Source organism: Entelurus aequoreus, linkage group LG18, assembly GCF_033978785.1.
Source record: "Entelurus aequoreus isolate RoL-2023_Sb linkage group LG18, RoL_Eaeq_v1.1, whole genome shotgun sequence".
Taxonomy (NCBI): domain Eukaryota; kingdom Metazoa; phylum Chordata; class Actinopteri; order Syngnathiformes; family Syngnathidae; genus Entelurus; species Entelurus aequoreus.
The window spans coordinates 16,036,631-16,058,174 of record NC_084748.1 but is presented as its reverse complement, the minus strand read 5'-3'; the positions used below and the strand labels follow the sequence as shown (position 1 = coordinate 16,058,174).

The window sequence follows — 21,544 nt, the reverse complement described above, 5'->3', positions numbered from 1 at the left end:
AGCGTAGAGGAACAATACCTCTGTAGAAAGAAAAAAAAAGAAGCTTCTCCGTAGGTCGGGTCACGAGTGGGCGGAGGTTGGAGTCGGCCCGGTTGCTGTGGAGGCTGAGAGCAACACGGACAACTCAATCCTCTGACGTCATCCTAAGGAGGAAGATACCGGGGTGGGGGGGCTTGATATATGTGTGGGATCTGGGTTGGGGGCTGAATAGTCGCTGCCAACTTGGTACCACTGGAGTGTTCTTTATTGCCTGGAAATCAGTCTTATGAATACAGTTTTGACCAGTGCTGGTGGACAAACGGCTCAAAATGAAAAAAGTAACAAAGGAGGCAAGTGGCCTTCAGACCTCCCAACTCAGTTTTACCGCCCAAACACTCTAGTAGATAAAAAATGGCTTAAACATTTATCACCGGTGACATGAGCGACTATCATCTACAGCAGTGTTTTTTAACCACTAGTGTGCCGTGAGATATAGTCTGGTGTGCCGTGGGAGATTATCTAATTTCACATACCGGTATTTGGGTTAAAAAATTTTTTTGCAAACCAGTAATTATAGTCTGCAAATGATGTGTTGTTGTTGAGTGTCTAGAGCTCAGCAGAGTAACCGTGTAATACTCTTCCATATCAGTAGGTGGCAGCCGGTAGCTAATTGCTTTGTAAATGCAGGTAAAAAGGTGTCTTATGCTTAAACCAAAAATAAACAAAAGGTGAGTGCCCTTAAGAAAAGGCATTGAAGCTTAGGGAAGGCTTTGCAGAACGAAAGTAAAACTGAACTGGCTACAAAGTAAACAAAAACAGAATGCTGGACGACAGCAAAGACTTACTGTGGAGCAAAGACGGCGTCCACAATGTACATCCGAACATGACATGACAATCAACAATGTCCCCACAAAAAAGGATAAAAACAACTGAAATATTCTTGATTGCTAAAACAAAGTAGAGTTACAGTTACAGGTTACAAAAGCTCCTCTTGGTTGCAGGGTTGGCCTAAAATAAGGATTTAAAAATGTTACGAACAAAAATCACAGAATGTTAATCGATCTAGTAAAAGAAAATATATGGCAACCCTAAATCCAACCAAATAGAGACTTTGGCAAAATTATTAATTTTTTTCAAAATCAATTTTAAAAAATTATGAATCGAGTGGTAAATAAATATTTTCATTATGTTATGATTTTTTCATTCAGTGAAAGCTGAATATGAATGTGTGCAATTATAATGCCTTGATTTTAGTGAGGTCCGTACACAGTCATAGCCATAATGCAAAGGTAGTAATAATGGGCATAACTTCTCGCCGTGTTTGGGTTTTCGCCTTGGCTCCCTCATTTTTAGTTTTCTATTTCGGCCAAGAGTTTGGATTTTAGTGCATCCCTAATTATCACAATATACTTTTTTCACATCATCTGATATCGATATTATAATTTTTTTACAGTTTGTATTGTTACTACTTCTGGTTTTGGACCAGAAGGTGACTACTTCGAGGACTGAGTAAGTCCTGGAGGCAGGCAGGGATCTTGGTCGTAATCATTTGTGAGGAGGTCCACGAGTCCCCACATTAAGTCAATTCCCGCTACTTTTAATAGTACATTCTGTTTTTTAGTTCAAATCTGTGATTCTGTCACAGGCCCTACGCTCCAAAATAATCAGAAACACAAACCTAACGGTGTCAGGTCAACCAATATAAACCGTTCCATCCTTAGTATGGTTTATTTGTTTCAGACATGCTTACCAAGTTACATGAAGAAACATCCCCTTTGTTGAAAACGTGTTAGTGAAAACGGATATGAGGAAGTAGCACTCAGACATCAGGAGCATCAGTGTAGATAAAAATGAGTGATGTATGTATACTTTCAGTGTTCAGTTGTGTGTCCATGTCAGTGTCTCTGTCCCTAGGGACAAACAAGCCGCCATACAAACATGTTTGCATTCCCTTTGCCTTTCCTGGATCTCGTCTCCATGGCGACACCTGCTCCATGCCAGCACCTTTGACTATAAGCACACCTGCAGCACAAGCCCAGGATGCGTACGAGGGCTTAAGCCAGGTTGAAGCTGAGCGTCCCGGTGTGTGTTTATGTTATTGCTGTGCGGGCCGAGAAAAACTTAGCTTCCTGAATATTTGCCTGAAGCTAACTTTGGGCGGCAGGCTCACATTGCTTGAGTGACAACCGGGAACCCAAAACATCACCCGATCAGGCGCCGTCACAAAAGAACAAAGGTGAGAAGAACCAGAGCTTGGTTTTGATCCATAGTCCTGGAGACGGTGTCCCATCTCATCGCTCAGTCTGGTTTTCTTTTACTTCCCACATTTTTTATGTCAACGTTGCCAGCGTAAATCTTGTATGAGACTCCAGTTTGTTGAAATAGATATCACACATAAAAAAATTACATTTTACCTAGTACCTAGTTCTCAAAGTGTGGTCTTTGGTAGCCCCCGAGAAACCCCCAAGTGGAGTAATAATCAATCATTTAGAATTTATCAGTGATTGGAGATTCTTCGGATTTTCTCAATGATATGAAGCAAGGAAAACAGAGATTGATATCACCAATACCAATAATGATACTGATGTGTTGAAGGGAAATAATAGATACATACCGATGTCAAATCAAATACCATAATTACTGATTTTACACTAAAATACTGTAGATGTGATAAAACAAGATACAACAACTGAACATCAGTTATCATAATCAGTTCATTTTTACGGTAAATGTTACGAAAAAATTAGATTTTCCAGTCAAAAACGTTGAGTACGGATTTCGATTCCCAGGTACCAATAATTGGTACCATATCGATTGAAATGTGAACAGTACCCATCCCGTTTTCTGTAATGGACAAGGTTTTTTCTACAATAAATGTCAACTGCAGAGAACGCTGTTCCTCATGAGTTTGTAGATAAAGCAACAAAAATGCCAGCTTTGTAAAAACTAAATTTGATATTTATAATGACAGGCGGAAGGAAGGAGTAGTTTCTGCCAACACAATGTCAATATTAAGACTTTGTCAAATCTATATCTCGCCCAAATAGGTCAAAAATATTGATTGGATAATCCCTACTACTACCACCACTAGAGGCGGTGTGGCGAAGTTAGTAGAGTGGCCGTGCCAGCAATCGGAGGGTTGCTGGTTACTGGGGTTCAATCCCCACCTTCTACCATCCTAGTCACGTCAGTTGTGTCCTTGGGCAAGACACTTCACCCTTGCTCCTGATGGCTGCTGGTTAGCGCCTTGCATGGCAGCTCCTGCCGTGAATGTGGAAATACTGTCAAAGTGCTTTGAGTACCTTGAAGGTAGAAAAGCACTATACAAGTATAACCCATTTATCATTTATTTAGTTTCAGGAACCTTGGTATCAGTAGCAATATTTTTGGTCGGACTACCAATCATTACAGGTATTGGATTAGTCACATGTTTACGTTATGGAGCCTGCATATCCTCTGAAGATCCAGTGTCCTCTGCTGTGGATAATTGTGAAAATTAATAGTAGGTTTATTTTTTTAAATAATTTGTTTCTGACAAAAGAAATGGACCACAAACAAATGTACACTGTAGAGGACGCTGGTTCTTATGAGGCCATAGTGTTGAGGTGAGGCCTTTTCGTTGGCTAGTTTTTCAATGAATACGTTGTTTTTTGGGGAAATATATAAGAAAATCCTATTGACACACTTTTTCTGAAATTATTAAATGTCCAAAAGGACTGAAAAGAAACAGCCTGTCCCAAAAAGAGGTCTGTAATAGTGATGTGCTTTGATAGTTCTTGTTCTTTATATCAGGTATCAGTGTTTCCCATAAACTGCCAAGATACCTGTGGCGGTGGGGGCGTGGTCACCATGACATCATCAAGTAATTTGCATAATTTAATACAATGATTTGATTTTCTCTAAAAAGGCTAAAAAAAAATTATACTTACTAATTAATAATAACAGTTTTGTTTTAAACGTCCATCCATCCATCCATCCATCCATCCATCCATTTTACAATATAATTACAACACTTTATGTACATATTTATATACAGATTTGAACAATAAGTTATTCACTGAAATATATTTATTAATTGTGGTTATTACAAAAAATATATCTTATAAAATATAAAAGCTAAAATGTCTCAAAGCTCTGCCGCTTTAATTAGTGCATACTAAATAATTTAACTTTAGCCTACTACTACAACCATATTATTTACCAGCAACATAAAGTGAAACAGAGGCAAAGGTGTCCTGCCACAGTCAGTAACAAATAAACAGAAAACAGTAGTGGTGGTAGATAGACACAGAGCTTCATCAAACATCTGATCCACTGAACAAAGAGCTCCAAAAATCTTGAACTTTAGACTGCCATCAGTTTTACTCCCTACACTTAACCATGTGTTTCCTACTGCCTGCAGACTTTGCACCCTTTGCTATATACACATGTTGTGTTTCTAATATAAATACATTTAATAAAGTCAAATACAAATAAGGCAACAAGAGAAGTATCCTACGCTTCTCTTTTGTAAAGTAAATCTGAACAGCCGATATGGGCATCTACATCAACTATATGATTTGCCTGAGAAGCTGGAGAGGACCAAAAAAAAAAAAAAAATTATTAAATTTTTATTTTTTTAATTAATTTATTTATTTTTTATTTGTGGCGGACGTAATTATTTCGTGGCGGGCTGCCACAAATAAATGAATGTGTGGGAAACCCTGGGTGTATCAGATAATTCCTAAGAATGCTAACACATTTTAGGTCAATTTTTTAATTGTATATATGAGTTTTTTCCAGGAAGAATGCCACGCATTTGTTAGTTTTAAATCCGATTGGCAAGTCTTCAACCGTCTGTCCTAAATTGAGCTAGGACCCTTTTTTTACTCATCAGGAGTCAGGACATATTTGCAGCTACCCGAGACGCTGTTGGCAAAGCTAAGCGCTTTTATGTTCAAAATCGGAAAATCTTGTTGCAGAAACCACCGTCATTATTACCTGATGTGTTCTATTCCCTCAAGGAGGAGTTGTTAGTTCATGCACATAGGTGTGCCAAAAGGGAATTGCAAGCTATTTATTGAATCCCATCAGGGTACCTTTTTCGAACACTGAGTACAGAACACAAGTGGGCTACAGTTTGATTTAGAACATGTTGACTTGTTGTTAGTTTGTAACTAGAGCTGTAGCAAGGGATGAGTACCGTCCATATTTGAACCGACACAGTACCAATTTTCGGTAGTTTTGTTCGTGTTAATAAATATGAATTATTTTTGATAATAAAACCGTATTTTGTATTGCATCATTTCAAAAAATATCCATCCATTTTCTACCGCTAGTCCCTTAAAAATTATGATTATGATAACTGTGCTATGCTATCTTGTTTTATCATCACATTATCATTTGCAAATATGACAATAAGTTGCAATTACAATTGCAAGTCCAAAACGTTAGATGGCAGTTTCGCATAGTTTATGGTGTGTTTTTTTTGTTGCCCCCTAAAAACTGTTTATACTTTAAGTATTGTACTTATTACACACCAGCTGTTTGATTGTAACGTGCATCTTAGTTGTAGTTTTCATTAACAAATTTGGAGGTGTTGAAATCCCCATGTAAAATCGCTAATACTAATCAGTAGCAGCATAATAGAAAATCCAATGTACAGGGTGATTAAAAAAGAATACGCATTTTAATCAATGGTCATTTGATACATTGTAATCAATGGTAATTTGATACAAGAGTTATCCAAGTTTTATTGTGTTACAATTTCACCGTTGTGGTCATGTATTTAATCCTTTCGGCGCCTTTCAATTGTAGGAAGACCACGTGTTTATTTACCGTCAAAATGGCAAATAACAGCAGCAATCAACACGGTGGATCGCGACATCCTAGCGCGCGTTCTAGAGGAATTCTCATATCGTCTTGATGTTTTCCATGCTGCCGGTGGTGGCCATATTGAGTACGTAAAGCATGAAATAAATACTCAAAGTTATGTACAACACATGTGTTCAAGCTAGGTTTTCGATTGTTTTACATTTTTTAAATATCGAGTGATAATTTTGGCGTATTCTTTTTGAATCCCCCTGTGTATTAGCATGAAGCTAGCGTATTTCTGAAAAAGTGGAGCCTTACTTTACTTGCGTTGGAGCGTCAATTGTTTTCTTGGCATTGAAAAATTGCAACATTACCGAGAAGTAGTTTGACTGAGTCCGCTCTCAGTGCTGCTGGAGTGATCGCCAAGGGGCGAAATGCGAAAAGCTGAGTTAGCAACAATCCAGGTACCGTAAAATGGCACCGTTGGATTTTACGTGAATCGGTGCCTGGTAGGACTGTCGGGATTTAGTCGGTGTCAAAAAAAGTACCGGATTCGATATCCATCCCAAGCTGTAGCCATCGATTATTTTCGAGAAGTCTATTGATTTGTCATCGGCTAAAACATACGTTACAGCTTCGGTGCGTGTTAGTTAAATAGTTTAAATAAACAAATAGTTTTTTGTTTGCCATAACCTTTATTAATTTTTTCCAACATTGAAATTGCACTTTCACCATATGAGCAATAATGAACATTTCAGAAATAAGTGTGCTCTCTATTGCAGTGGTCGTGTGAAAACTATGTTAGCGGTTTGAATTTTTTACATTTAATTATGAAACTATTAAACAAAGCAGCATAATATAACTCAAAGCTTTTTTCTGATCAATTAATTGTTTCAAGCCCATTTTTAACACTCCCCGGGCATTTAATAGATCACAACTGGACTGTTTGGTTTGTCTTAGAAAACGTTTCGCTTCTTATCCGAGTACTGTAGGCTTCAGAATGCCATTGTGCTCGTTGTTTACAACTGAATGGAACGCTAACGTGGGTGATTCCGACTATTTTGGACTGGTAGTAGTTGATCCACAATGCTATCGATGGGAACTTACACTTCAAAGACTATTAGGATTGTAGGATTGCTTGTTTGCATCAAAGCAGTTGTTTTTCTCACTACGATAGGGCGAAACCATCCTTGCCCACGCACACCCTTCTGGTTTTGTAATATAGGTATTTGCGGTTTTGGCACCAACCGCTAGACTAGATCTGACCAATCTAAGTCTGAGACGAGATCTGACCAATCTGAGTCTATGAGCATGAACTGATAAGGCCTACTGAGGTATTGGCACCACGAGATCTGTCCAATATACACTACCGTTCAAAAGTTTGGGGTCACCCAAACAATTTTGTGGAATAGCCTTCATTTCTAAGAACAAGAATAGACTGTCGAGTTTCAGATGAAAGTTCTCTTTTTCCGGCCATTTTGAGCGTTTAATTGACCCCACAAATGTGATGCTCCAGAAACTCAATCTGCTCAAAGGAAGGTCAGTTTTGTAGCTTCTGTAACGAGCTAAACTGTTTTCAGATGTGTGAACATGATTGCACAAGGGTTTTCTAATCATCAATTAGCCTTCTGAGCTAATGAGCAAACACATTGTACCATTAGAACACTGGAGTGATAGTTGCTGGAAATGGGCCTCTATACACCTATGTAGATATTGCACCAAAAACCAGACATTTGCAGCTAGAATAGTCATTTACCACATTAGCAATGTGATAAATTTATCTTCATTGAAAAGTACAGTGCTTTTCCTTCAAAAATAAGGACATTTCAATGTGACCCCAAACTTTTGAACGGTAGTGTAAGTCTAAAACTAGATCTGACCAATCTAAGTCTATGAGCATGAACTAATGAAGCCTACTCATCTAAAAGTCTTCTAATACAAACAAAACAATCCGGTTGCGATTGATTGAATGCCCTGGGATTACAATGACCTGGATGAATGAGAACTAGGGATGTCCGATAATGGCTTTTTGCCGATATCCGATATTCCGATATTGTCTAACTCTTTAATTACCGATACCGATATCAACCGATACCGATATCAACCGATATATGCAGTCGTGGAATTAACACATTATTATGCCTAATTTGGACAACCATGTATGGTGAAGATAAGGTACTTTTTAAAAAAATAAAATAAAATAAGATAACTAAATTAAAAACATTTTCTTGAATAAAAAAGAAAGTAAAACAATATAAAAACAGTTCCATAGAAACTAGTAATTAATGAAAATGAGTAAAATTAACTGTTAAAGGTTAGTACTATTAGTGGACCAGCAGCATGCACAATCATGTGTGCTTACAGACTGTATCCCTTGCAGACTGTATTGATATATATTGATATATAATGTAGGAACCAGAATATTGATAACAGAAAGAAATGGGGGGAGGGAGGTTTTTTGGGTTGGTGCACTAATTGTAAGTGTATCTTGTGTTTTTTATGCTGATTTAATAAAAAAAAATAAAAAAATAAAAATAAAAACAACGATACAGATAATAAAAAAACCGATACCGATAATTTCCGATATTACATTTTAACGCATTTATCGGCCGATAATATCGGCAGGCCGATATTATCGGACATCCCTAATGAGAACGTTCATAGACATATTCATAACACCATCAGAGATCTCAACAATGGTAGCTTCTTTATAAAGTCATGATATTTTCCGTGAAATATTTGATACATTTACCAGACTTCTTACCAAGGTACAGCAGCTACAAATCTGCTTTTTAGGAGGTAATGAAGGACAAACCTCCTTCCTCGTGGATATGATGCCTCCTCTTACCAGACCCTATAGCTAAGTCCACCACCATGTATACAACCACTTTGTAAACGAAACACAAAAGGCTTCGCTACACATCCTTAAACGCAGCCTGCCAACTGTCAGTCAGCTGGCTATAGTTGATGGTTTTGTTTTCTTCAGGCAATTTGCTAACCTAGAATGATGCTGTAGCAATGTAGCACCTAAATATGTGTTAATTAGCCGTATTAGTAATGTAGTATTGCATTCAATGCCAACGTCTCATCAGACATAAACACAAGTGACAGCATCAATCTTGTATGAAATGTGACAATCATGTATCAGACAATCACTGCGACGAGCCATTAAACAGTTTCCAGAACAACAACAACGTTATAATCATATCACACGGTCTTGTAATTAGAAGGACTTAAAGGGCCTCAAAGTGTATGCCAAGTGTTGTTGTATTTACGAACAACCCATCAAAAACGTCCTTAAAGGAATAATAGGATTGGATGAATAAAAACAGGGTTATTGTCACCTGCAGCTGCTTATCTACATGTCACTTTGATGCAGGGATGGAAGGAAGGAGTCCGACCTCTATTTATAGTCACATTAATGGATTGTGCGCCAGCACAGCCTCATTTGGGAGCCTTATATTTAGGTGAATTTAACTGCTTTAAGGTTCCTAAAAACCATTTAGGAGGAAACTAAAGCCAGGACTTTGTTATTATTCGAAGAAAAAAAGATAACGGGAATAATAAGATAATAAACAACAGTTTTATTATCTATTTACGAAGCAGTGTTTCAAAGCATGCTGGGATCCAGGAATATATCTAGTAGTTACTAAATATAATAATACAACCATACATTATTTATTGATATAATACAAGTTACACTTTTAAGAATAGTTATTGATTAGATTGAAGCAGCAAGCAGTTCCATCCAGCCATCTTCTTCCGCTTATCCGAGGTCGGGTCGCGGGGGCAGCAGCCTAAGCAGGGAAGCCCAGACTTCCCTCTCTCCAGCCACTTCGTCCAGCTCGGCCCGGGGGATCCCGAGGCGTTCCCAGGCCAGCCGGGAGACATAGTCTTCCCAACGTGTCCTGGGTCTTCCCCGTGGCCTCCTACCGGTCGGACGTGCCCCAAACACCTCCCTAGGGAGGCGTTCGGGCGGCATCCTGACCAGATGCCCGAACCACCTCATCTGGCTCCTCTCGATGTGGAGGAGCAGCGGCTTTACTTTGAGCTCCCCCCGGATGGCAGAGCTTCTCACCCTATCTCTAAGGGAGAGCCCCGCCACCCGGCGGAGGAAACTCATTTCGGCCGCTTGTACCCGTGATCTTGTCTTTTCGGTTATAACCCAAAGCTCATGACCATAGGTGAGGATGGGAACATAGATCGACCGGTAAATTGAGAGCTTTGCCTTCCGGCTCAGCTCCTTCTTCACCACAACGGATCGATACAGCGTCCGCATTACTGAAGACGCCGCACCGATCCGCCCGTCGATCTCACGATCCACTCTTCCCTCACTCGTGAACAAGACTCCGAGGTACTTGAACTCCTCCACTTGGGGCAAGATCTCCTCCCCAACCCGGAGATGGCACTCCACCCTTTTCCGAGCGAGAACCATGGACTCGGACTTGGAGGTGCTGATTCTCATCCCAGTCGCTTCACACTCAGTTTCGAACCGATCCAGTGAGAGCTGAAGATCCTGGCCAGATGAAGCCATCAGGACCACATCATCTGCAAAAAGCAGAGACCTAATCCTGCAGCCACCAAACCGGATCCCCTCAACGCCTTGACTGCGCCTAGAAATTCTGTCCATAAAAGTTATGAACAGAATCGGAGCAAGCAGATGATGGCGCAAATAATTCCATCTAACCTGGTTGTGGAACGGATCGAAACAGGAAGTGAAACTCTGTCCAGTTGAGGTTCTTTCAACTTGGACTGCTAAATTGCTAAGTTTTCCATTTTGAGCGAGAACACATATATAAGGATTTTTTTGCAGTATGGTCGTAAATTAATGGAATGAGGTTCCGTAGGCTGGCTTATAGCGTGTCAATATTTTTGGAAAAATAACGATTGAGGTTCATTTGTGTCTTTATTACGAAAGCGCTTTTTTGACACTGAATTTATGTAACTGACTTTTTTTGCGTTTTAATTTTGTAAACTGAATTTTTTTGCGTTTGAATTTTGTAAACTGAATTTTTCACATCAAATTATGCTGACAATTTCATTGAAAAAAAGGTGTTAGCAAAATGAAGTGCAAAAAAAATTCAGTGTGTTAAAGAAGTTCAGGGTAAAAAAAAAAAATTTTTTAAAAATCAGAGTAAATAAATTCAGTGTAAAAAAAATTATGGGATTCTAACCACTGGAATAATTTCTATAGTTTGAAAATAGCCATTGAAATGTTAATTGTGTTGTATTATGCCCAGGTAGCCCAGTTAACTGCTTTTTTTTATGCTGTTTTGCAAGACCCGTGTCACGTGACTTCAAACTTGACACCTCATTGGCTGGTTCTGAGACAAGGTTGATTGCTTCAGTCTTAATTTACCGGAAGTGAGTCTTGCTCTTTGAAGCAGCAAATGTTTCGACACTGATTTTTTTCAGCACTGAATTTTTTTACATTGACTTTTTATACACTGAATTTTTTTACACTTATTTTTTTCACACTGAATTTTAAAACTTGAAATCTTTAAACAGACGTTTTGCCAACAATTTTTTTTTCAATGCAATTGTCAGCATAATTTGATGTAAAAAATTTCAGTTCACAAAATTCAAACGCAAAAAATTCAATAACATAAATTCAGTGTCAAAAAAACCCCTTTTGTAATAAAGACACAAAATAACCTCCATAAATAAAATTTGGGATTTATTTCTAGTTGCTGAAAAAGAGTCGGCTTAGATCCATGCTAGTTGTTATTAAAGAGAATTAGCATGTTAGCAAGACTTTTGAAGCAGTTCCTTCACCATCTTAGAGACACAGTACTCCTAATACCGAAACCTATTACCGTGTAAACCTTGATTTAGTTTAGTTCGTAAATCGAAAAGTTAGTATAGAAAATTTCTCTATAATAATCAATGTAAATATGAATATTGGTTTCCAGCTCTGACAAAAGCCCATATTTTAATGAAGGTTTTGTATTTTTTGAACACAATATAATGTTCTATTCTCTACTGTATATCAAATAAACATAACAAGGGGGCGATGGATCAACTTTCTGTTTAATAACAAGCCAAAACAACATGCTGAACTTTCCTCTATATGCTCCTTTTGGTGCCCTCACAAACAATCAGAAACCACAAAAATCCTTAACTTTAACAACTATATTACTGCAATAATAAACATTTAAAAAAAGTGAAATTCACTTACATTGGCAAAGGAAAGAAAAAAGAGCAGACAAACAGGGAGAACAGGGGCCAGGGAGGGGCCGTGTGTGCGTGTGTGTGTGTGTGTGTGTGTGTGTGTGTGTGTGTGTGTGTGTGTGTGTGTGTGTGTGTGTGTGTGTGTGTGTGTGTGTGTGTGTGTGTGTGTGTGTGTGTGTGTGTGTGTGCGTGTGTGTGAGAGTGAAAGACGCGCCTCTGAATGAGAATAGCTCTTCTCATCACCTGTGAAATAAGTTTGCTTTGGCATATTTTTTCGGAAAAGTTTGGTCTCATCACAATTCAAATTTGCTGTGGTATGAAGCCTGCTTCATCCATTCTTCCATACCTGTCAGCGCCATTAATATACTCCTTGCAAATAACCATTTTTCATAGACTCCACAGCGATTCCCTCCTTATTTCCACACTGGTCTGTTGTCTTTTTAGGAGTGATTGAGGTAGCAAAATGGACAAAACTTGTCAAAAGGCGAAAAAGCACAGAAGGGTAACACGCTGAAGCTCTGAGAAGTGACTCATAGTGTTCTGGGCTGCTAATGACGTGGAGGACTCCACCTCCCCCTGCTTTGAAGCGTTCTTACAGAAAGACATAGTTTGCGGACTAAGGCATATCTGACACGATCTAAAAGTTTGTAAATCAAAACGTTTGCGAATAGAAGGGTTCGTAAATTGATGTTCCACTGTGTTTAGAACCTAATACAGAAACCAAAATTAAGAACTCATAAGTGACAGTTTACTTTGCCCGGAGTCAAGGTTTAGCTGCGCCTATGGTTTTTTTAACCCAGCTAACGTCACCAACGTCGCTTGAGCTTATTAAGTAAAGAACAAACTAGGAGTTAGTGTCTGAATGTCTCAAGTAGTTCACGCTTGTCTCGCTCCACAGATAAAAATCCTCACAAATTCTCTACTGTAATCTCTTAATCCGGGATTTCTCAAATAATGGTGTTCTTTGTACTTGATGGTTAATTTGTGCGTTACATAACCGGTGATTATCTTGGTGAAGGCAGAATTAGGCAATAAAGTGTCCGGTGAGTTTGCATTGCTTTCCCGTGCGTCAATCTGTCATCATTCCCTGCACTCTGAGGTGAAGGTGGTCAGCGGAATCAAAAACAGAAAGTTCCAAATGCCCACTGAGTGGGCACGCATGGGGAAAAAAAATGCTCCTTGCTAACGAGCGTTTCCATGGAAACGAAGACGGAAGATTGGTCCCCTTGTGAACGCACCTCTTTGGCCCCGCGGCGTCAGTGAAAGACCTTGTCTCTGCGGGGGCTGCCTGGCCCTCAGGAAATTGGAAGTTAGGGACAGGGGATTATCATAGCGGTGAGCGGGGAACCTTGACCTTCAAGTATGACACACTTGTGGTGGAGATTGTGTTTCTTTCGACCTTAAAAAATTTCCTCTTGTGCAACTATCCATTGACAACCTTGGAAGTCCACTTTATGGCTATATTTTCCTGCATGTACTGTTGCATAGCTAAAGAGTCAATTTACCGTGTATGTTTTTGCAATGCCAGGTTCATAACGAGGCTGTCCGTCTTAAAGATGAACCAAGACTCTCAAGTAGGGCTGGGCGATGATATGATCGTGATCAACGTTGATCAGCTGTCAAACATGGCGGTATTGTTCACCAATCAGAGTCAATAAGTACTTGGGTTTTACTCTTGATCAGGAGCTTTCATTTAAAGCCCATATTAACAACTTGGTCTCTAAGCTTAGGGTAAAGCTTGGTTTCTTTTTTAGAAATAAAAACTGCTTCTCTCTTAAAGTCAGAAAGAAATTGGTGACAGCAACTATCTTGCCTGTAATTGATTATGGAGACGTGCTTTATTTTAGTGCTTCATCTAATTGCCTCCAGTCCTTGGACACTGTTTTTCATTCAGCACTAAGATTTGTTACTGGCTGTCGTAGTCTCACCCACCATTGTCAACTGTATATGAAGTCAGACTTATCTTCATTGAGTGCACGCAGATACACACATTGGCTGACTATCATTTATAAGGCTCTTTTAGGTTTAATACCTCCATACTTGTGTACTCTGTTACAAAGAAAAAGCAGCTCTTACGCATTACGTTCTAACAATTTGTATGTTTTAACGGTTCCTCATGTACGGACTGAATTTGGCAAAAGAGCTTTTGGCATTACTGCCCCTATGGCATGGAATGCATTGCAGACGAAACTGAAACTTACAGAACTACTTCCATTTGGAGCCTTTCGTTCTGTCCTGAGGGACAAACAGTGAGAGACGTTTGCACAGTGCCTGTGTTTTTAAAGATGTAAACCTTTGTTGTTTTACAGTTCTCTTATGCATTTTAAAATGTATGTCTTAACGTATTATTTTTTTAAACTGCTCTGTGACCTGTGCTGTTGACCTCTTGGCCAGGTCACCCTTGTGAAAGAGATCTTGATCTCAATGGGTTTTCTTATCTGGTTAAATAAAGGTTCTATAATAATTTTCTGCTCCACGTTCAGTTCTAAGGTACAGCAGAAGTAAACAGAATCATAAATATAAAGAGAATGACCGAACTTGGAGCTAAACGCAAAGTTGAGGGCAACGAAATAAAAGTTGGAGTCATCCAGGGCCCTACGATTTCTGTGTTAACAGAATGGGGGACAGAATTCTGAAGTCTCAGGGCATTCAATCGACAGCAACTGGACTGTTTGGTTTGTCTGAGAAGACGTTTTGCCTCTCATCCAAGTAGGCTTCTTCAGTTCATGCTCATAGACTTACACTTAGAGTAAGACAAACGACCTGGATGAATGAGAACATCCATGGACAGAATTCAGAATTATCAACTCATTTAATTTGCTTTGTTATTTACTCAGACTGTCAACAAAATGTTGATCTAATCTATAGTTTATTTAGTTTGTAGTACAGATGCTTTAAAATTGGCAGGTTTCTATGTTGTATCGTATTGGATTGTAAGTATTTATTTCAGATATGTTTAAAAAAAGAAGAGGAAAAAACAAAACAACTGTAAAGAAAAGAAAATAACGACATGGTGATGTGTTTCAAACATGTATATAGTAATATGTTTACATCACTTGTTTACAGTTTCATATTGTAAAATGTCCGAAAAGGAGTAAGAAGAAGCAGATCTTATTTAATCCCATCCCTTTTTTGTCTAGAAATAATTTGTAACGCAATTCTTCACTTCCTTTTTCAATCTTTAACACAACAACAATAAATAAATCAATTAATAAATATCAATACAATCCACATGAACAGATAGTTAAATTACTCTACAGTTCACATAATTTACTCAATATGTGATGGATTATGTGTATTTTTTTATAACAGTATTTCTTTTCCTTGTACTTTGTAAATGCTTTGAGTCTAAACAGTTTGTTAAACTGGATCATATCAGTACTTAATTTATTGATAAAAATACATAAATGTAGTTTCAGTATGTTTGACTTATTTGCTAAATCCATTGCATACTTAAGTTCCACATATTGGTATACTAAAGGCCTTAAGTGTTGTCCCTGCATACAATGTTTTAAATTAAATTGGGATAGACTCCAGCCCTCCCCCCTACGTGTAAGACTAGATCTGACCAATCTAAGTCTGTGAGCATGAACGGATGAAGCCTATTTGGATAAGACATAACAGTCCGTTGCGATCGATGGAACGCCCTGAGTATTTGAAGATTGATTCAGGAATTTGGGTTTTTGAAAGATTTCACATTCCTAAACAAACCGTTTTATTTTTGATAGCAATTTTATTCACAAACAACAATGACCTTGTCATGTAAAGAAGCGACCCTAATGACAAAGTTCTTTTGCGAGGAGAAACTCCTCGCAAAACCTACTGGTTGAAGCCAAGTACTCTACATTTTGCCTCAATCAATAATTGTTTCTGATTCTTACTATGAAGCCATTAGTACACTTGTTTTTTGACATAAATGGTTGGACAGCAAAAGTCTTTGGTGGAAATATATGACCTTACCTACTCGCCAACTATCCGGTCGGCCCCTCAGTTTTACCTTGCACCTGTTTTGAAAGAGCTCCAATACCGTCTCGATTTTGTTGCACGTTGCTGCTTCATCCATCAGTGATTCGTGTCACAAGCTTGGGCGGGGTCTTCCAACAGGAGGTTTCCGACAAAGACTTATCGGCCTCAGGGGGTGGGCAGCAAGGGGACCCTCACAAAAAGAGCCCACATTCATGAAGACAGGTGGAATTGTGGAAACTTCCCCTTGGTTTTCCTTGCCCTGGGGCCACATCTAGTATTGGGCATAGTATAAGGTTACTGGCAGGTGTCTACCCTCCAAAGGTCCAGTCCAAGCTTGTAATTGACCTGCAGCGAGTGTTTATAAGATATATCCATCCCTAATTAATTGTCACTAAGGATAAAACTCGCATATCAGTTCCAGAATATTGTTCATTTTCTCCAAGAAGAAGTGTTGACTATTCGTCCAATCGGTTCGCTATTAACCAGCATTGTCAGGGTTGCCAGATGGGAAATTACAAGAAGCTTAAAATGATCCTGTTTTGAGGATAATTACCTTAAATACCCGATTTGACGTTTCTCAGGACCATCTGCTACAGTAAACATTACCACAGATCGTGTCTAATAGGGCGGGGTAAAACAAATTTATTTGATTGATCATGGATCAATATCTTTTAAAAATGTGCAATATGGATTCACAAGGCATAATATTGATTAGTCTTGTGCGCAAAGGAAAACTAAATTAAAGCCAACAAAAGGGAGGGACTTTCCAGCATTACCTTCAAGTGCGCCAGAAAACACAAGCGCACACTTCCGACCTTCAAAATAAAATCGCTGCTTGTTACATCCTGTCTGACCCTGCTAACAAAATAAGATTCCCAGAAGAATGTTTGACGTATTTACTTTTAAGTATGCAATACATGTAAATGTTTCCTTGCAATTCTTGTCATATTTAAAAATTCCACTTTTGAGACTTCAGACAGTTTTAATTGTCTAAAGTTGTTTATGATGAAAAGAAAAAACTAAGTATATTCGTATATTATATCTGGGTTGCAACGAATAATCGATTAAATTGGAACTTTAAATACGTGGAAATAATTTCCACACGGCTGCTGGAATATAGACACAGAAGAGCGGCGGTGCGAATAGTTTTATGTTTTCTTTTAATTTCTATTAATGTACACATGTTAAAAGGGCCATTTTAATGTTGATGTATTTATTAAGCATTTCTTACATATGCCTTATTTTTGCACTTTAATTTTGAGAGGTTGTTGTTAAGTGTTCAATGTGATTTTGTAATTTTGTAATTTTTGTTTACAGTGTTTGAGTGTTTTCCATGATTGTGTTGACATTTCCTTTCATTTCTGCTTTGATAGCTGAGGGCATTATAACCACAAGAAGGTTACATTTAAAATTAAAATGTATACGTTTAATGTATTTTTCCTGGTCCTTATTTTCGATAGGTCACAAAAAAATATCAATAATTATCGATACCAACCGATATAAAACACTTTTATCGTGATACAGTTTTAAGTCATATCGCCCAGCCCTATGTTGATAATGTGCATTTATTTATATGCATAAAAAAACGTTGTTTATTCAACCTGTTTTCCCTAAAATAAACATTAAGGCTATAAAGTGTGTTTTATCCGATTCATCGAACAAACTAATCAATAGAATACTTGATAATAAAATAATAGATAGCTGTATCCCTAATTCTAACAGATTTGAGACATTTTCAATACTAAAGTGCTATTTGAAACTAATTAAATTGTGATTAATCGATTTTGAACCTTATGAATCGAAATTCCATTGATTTGGAAAATTGGCCATAGTGTATAGTATGTTTTTTTTTTTTTTTTAGCATTCTACAGTCACTTTGACAGCTTTGCAAAAGAACAACATGCTGGCGTCAATGTACTGTATTCACGTTTAAGGCATCAGCCTCTGATTGGTCAGTACGTTGGTAAATGTTCACGGGTCTTGGATTCCATTTTGGACATAACCTGTTTCTAGCTGCAAGCCGTCTCAGTAATGAACTGTTACTCTGCAGCGTGAGTCACGATATGCAAAATACAATGATGAAAACAATGTCATCGTTCGCTATTGATTGCGTTCTTTTTTTGAGTCATGAAGAGCTTCTCGTGAAACAAGATGTCCTCACAGCGTCGTGAATTAGACATGAGAGTCAGGCCCAACATGAGGCCATTTGTGACGTCTGCCTAATTAATTAGTAAAGGTCGCCAGGTGTCAGGTGAGGTTGACAAACATGACGTGACAGTAAAGGTTGTATAAGCGGCAGCACGTCAATAGAAGTAGAAATCAGCAGAAATGGCTTATGTAATGTTTGATGCTAATAGTGTGTGTTTGAGGACCAAACCAGCCCCCTGACGGTCCCCCAAAACAGACTTTAATCCACTTGTCTGACCAACATTGTTAGCGACCGGTCACATTAACAGTGCAGCTGGTTTAACCCTTTTCTGTCTCTGCCCCGCCACTGGGTATCATGTGACCGACTGTGGCGGTGAATGATGGGAGTGTCGTGTGGGTTCTGACACTTGAGTACTTCCTGACACATTCTCGTTTTCCCACACTGCCAATAAGCACTTCCTCATTTCAGGGAGGATTGCTTTAAGGGAGGGCTTCCTACAATGGGTCAGTTTTCTTTGGGGTCATCCATTGGATGCTAAATGCTACTAACAATGTTATTGATTGTTAAAAATAAACTACTGTTCGGCTTTTTCACTACGACAATCCCGAAACAAGATTGGTTCAGAGGCCAATTCCCTGATTTTAAAACTATAAAGGGATTTCTGGTCCCAAGATGTGCGTTGTCAACAGTATTCATATCTGCGTGGAGAGTCCCCAATGGATTTCTAGTCCATTGCTTTAACCACTCGGCCACAACAACAATCGTACTATGTAATGATGAATTGCTAGCTGGGTTGAGGTCCATAGACCGCATGGTTGAGTCCTTATATTCACAGCGTTAAGGAGTCATAAAAACCAGGTTGTCATCCTACAAGATATTTCCCTTTTTTGAAATCCTCACTGACTGAGTAATGCCTGTCCACCAACCATTAAAATCGTTTCCAAAAAAGTTACCCCAAAATAAATACCTTATTTTCAGGACTTAAGAGTGAACAAAAGATAGAGCCAGAGAACAAACAATAAAACACCTTATCAGTGTGTTTGCTTGTTAGTTTTTTTTAAAATATTGCATTATGGCCATCAGCAAAGAAAAATCAATAAATTAGCCACACTGTTTTATAAGCCGCAAGGTTCAAAACGTAGAAAAAAGGTAGAGGCTCATAGTTTTTAGTAGTTATTGACTACGGTCTGTTTGTCGCTCAAATCCTATGTTGTCCTGTTGTACCTGCGCAGGAAGACCCCAATGGATATCAGCTCCATTGCCTTAACTGCTTGGCCTGTCTCATGTGCAAATTGTTAGCTGGGTTGAGGTCCATAGACGGTTGAGTCCTAATTTTTACAGCGTTAAAGGCCTACTGAAATGATTTTTTTTTATTTAAACGGGGATAGCAGATCTATTCTATGTGTCATACTTGATCATTTCGCGATATTGCCATATTTTTGCTGAAAGGATTTAGTATAGAACAACGACGATAAAGATTGCAACTTTTGGTATCTGATAAAAAAAAGGCTTGCCCCTACCGGAAGTAGCGTGACGTAGTCAGTTGAACATATACGCAAAGTTCCCTATTGTTTACAATGATGGCCGCATGAAGTGAGAGAGATTCGGACCGAGAAAGCGACAATTTCCCCATTAATTTGAGCGAGGATGAAAGATTTGTGGATGAGTAAAGTGCAAGTGAAGGACTAGTGGGGAGTTGAAGCTATTCAGATAGGGAAGATGCTGTGAGAGCCGGGGGTGACCTGATATTCAGCTGGGAATGACTACAACAGTAAATAAACACAAGACATATATATACTCTATTAGCCACAACACAACCAGGCTTATATTTAATATGCCACAAATTAATCCTGCATAAAAACACCTGCGTGTTTGTTACGCTAGCTCCTAGCTCCTCTGCTAGCTCCTAGCTCCATAGAACACGCCAATACAATTCAAACACCTGATCAACACACACAATCACTCAGCCCAAAAGACCGTTTACCTAACCCAAGGTTCATAAAGCTTATATATTTTTAAAAAGTTACGTACGTGACGCGCACATACGGTCAAGTTATCGAATGTTTAGCAGCCAAGGCTGCATACTCACGGTACCTGATATTCAGCTGGGAATGACTACAACAGTAAATAAACACAAGACATATATATACTCTATTAGCCACAACACAACCAGGCTTATATTTAATATGCCACAAATTAATCCTGCATAATAACACCTGCGTGTTTGTTATGCTAGCTCCTAGCTCCTCTGCTAGCTCCTAGCTCCATAGAACACGCCAATACAATTCAAACACCTGATCAACACACACAATCACTCAGCCCAAAAGACCGTTCACCTAACCCAAGGTTCATAAAGCTTATATATTTTTAAAAAGTTACGTACGTGACGCGCACGTACGGTACGGTACGTGTTATGCTAGCTCCTAGCTCCTCTGCTAGCTCCTAGCTCCATAGAACACGCCAATACAATTCAAACACATGATCAACACACACAATCACTCAGCCCAAAAGACCGTTCACCTAACCCAAGGTTCATAAAGCTTATATATTTTAAAAAAGTTACGTACATACGCAAAAAAAAGCCAAAGCTGCATACTCACAGTAGCACGTCTGCGTCTTTGTCATCCAAATCAAAGTAATCCTGGTAAGAGTCTGTGTTGTCCCAGTTCTCTACAGGCGTCTGTGTATCCAAGTCAAATGTCCTCCTGGTTAGAGTCTCTGTTATCCGAGTTCTTCCATCTTGACTGCATCTTTCGGGAATGTAAACAAAGAAGCGCCGGCTGTGTACTGTTGTGGCTGACTACGTTCGAAAAATACGTCCATTTCGCACCGACAACTTTCTTCTTTGCTTGCTCAGCTTCCTTCTTCATGATGCAATGAACATGATTGAAACAGATTCACGAACACAGATGTCCAGAATACTGTGGAATTATGAAATGAAAACAGAGCTTTTTCGTATTGGCTTCAATGTGGAAGGCATACCCGTGTTCGCCGGTCTACGTCACGCGCATACGTCATCCTCAGAGGCGTTTCGAACCGGAAGTTTAGCGGCAAATTTAAAATGTCACTTTATAAGTTAACCCGGCCGTATTGGCATGTGTTATAATGTTAAGATTTCATCATTGATATATAAACTATCAGACTGCGTGGTCGGTAGTAGTGGGTTTCAGTAGGCCTTTAAAACCAGGTTGTTATCCTAAAAGATATTTTACTGACTGAGTATTACCAACCCACGAAACGATTTCCAAGAAAGTTACCGCAAGTCAAAGTGTTACTGACTGAGGACTGTGTCCCTCAAAACCTACGTTGTCGGCAGGATTTGAACCTACGCAGGGAGACCCCAACGGATTTCAAATCATTGCCTTAACCACTCGGCCACGACAACTAATTATGTATCATCCCGATCAACTGACCGCTTGGTTTAGTCCTCATATTCACAGCATTAAGGAGTCATAGAAACCAGATTGTCATTCTCCAATATATTTT

General features: G+C 38.8%; 1 protein-coding gene and 1 non-coding gene across 2 annotated transcripts in view; one reads left to right on the top strand and one right to left on the bottom strand.

Moving 5' to 3' along the window:
* fhdc1 (FH2 domain containing 1) overlaps nt 1-21,544 on the top strand; it is a 64,615-nt gene that overhangs the window by 6,037 nt on the left and 37,034 nt on the right. The gene's annotated exons all lie outside the window — the stretch shown is intronic.
* On the bottom strand, nt 21,363-21,443 carry trnas-uga (transfer RNA serine (anticodon UGA)). Its single transcript has one exon. It is a non-coding gene; the product is annotated as a tRNA-Ser (tRNA).